This window comes from Marmota marmota, unplaced genomic scaffold, assembly GCF_001458135.2.
Source record: "Marmota marmota marmota unplaced genomic scaffold, marMar, whole genome shotgun sequence".
Taxonomy (NCBI): Eukaryota; Metazoa; Chordata; class Mammalia; order Rodentia; family Sciuridae; genus Marmota; species Marmota marmota.
The window spans coordinates 22005472-22006090 of NW_025999869.1; positions in this window are offsets into that span (position 1 = coordinate 22005472).

Below are 619 nucleotides of genomic sequence, written 5' to 3' on the forward strand. Positions count from 1 at the left end.
GGGGCGAGACTGGGAGCCAGGGCGGGGCGGAGCTGAGCGCTAGGGCGGGGCGAGACTGGGAGCCAGGGCGGGGCGGAGCTGAGCGTGAGGCCCCGGGGAACTGAGAGCGGTTAGGGGGGCCTGAGCGGGAGGGCGGGGGCAGGGATGTGTCCGTCACCACCCGGGGATCTTAAGGACCCACGTACCCAGTTTTATCACGACCAAGTCCTTCTCCTCAAACATGACATGCTCCCTGCATAGACAACAACTGCTCACGTTACGAATCACTGTCTTATTATAAATGCTTTAAGGCAGGCTAAGGCCTTATGGAGAGCATCTAGGTTTTAGCCCTGTTTTAGCACAGAGGGAATGCGGTGAGGTTAGCTTTGCGGAAGTCACACAGCTAAGAGATGAAACAAACTGACTCTGCTAGTTGAAGTTTGCTTTAAGTAAAAACAATAGAAATATTATTTCTAGCAAATAACCACTAGATTGTACACTTCACAAGAGGTAAAACCATAAATTTTAGTCACTGATGGATACCCAGTGCCTGACACATAATAGTCATTGTTAGGTAAATGAGTGCATAAGTAAAAATTAAAAGTCACCTAATTTTTTTTTAATAAACTGTATTTTGAAA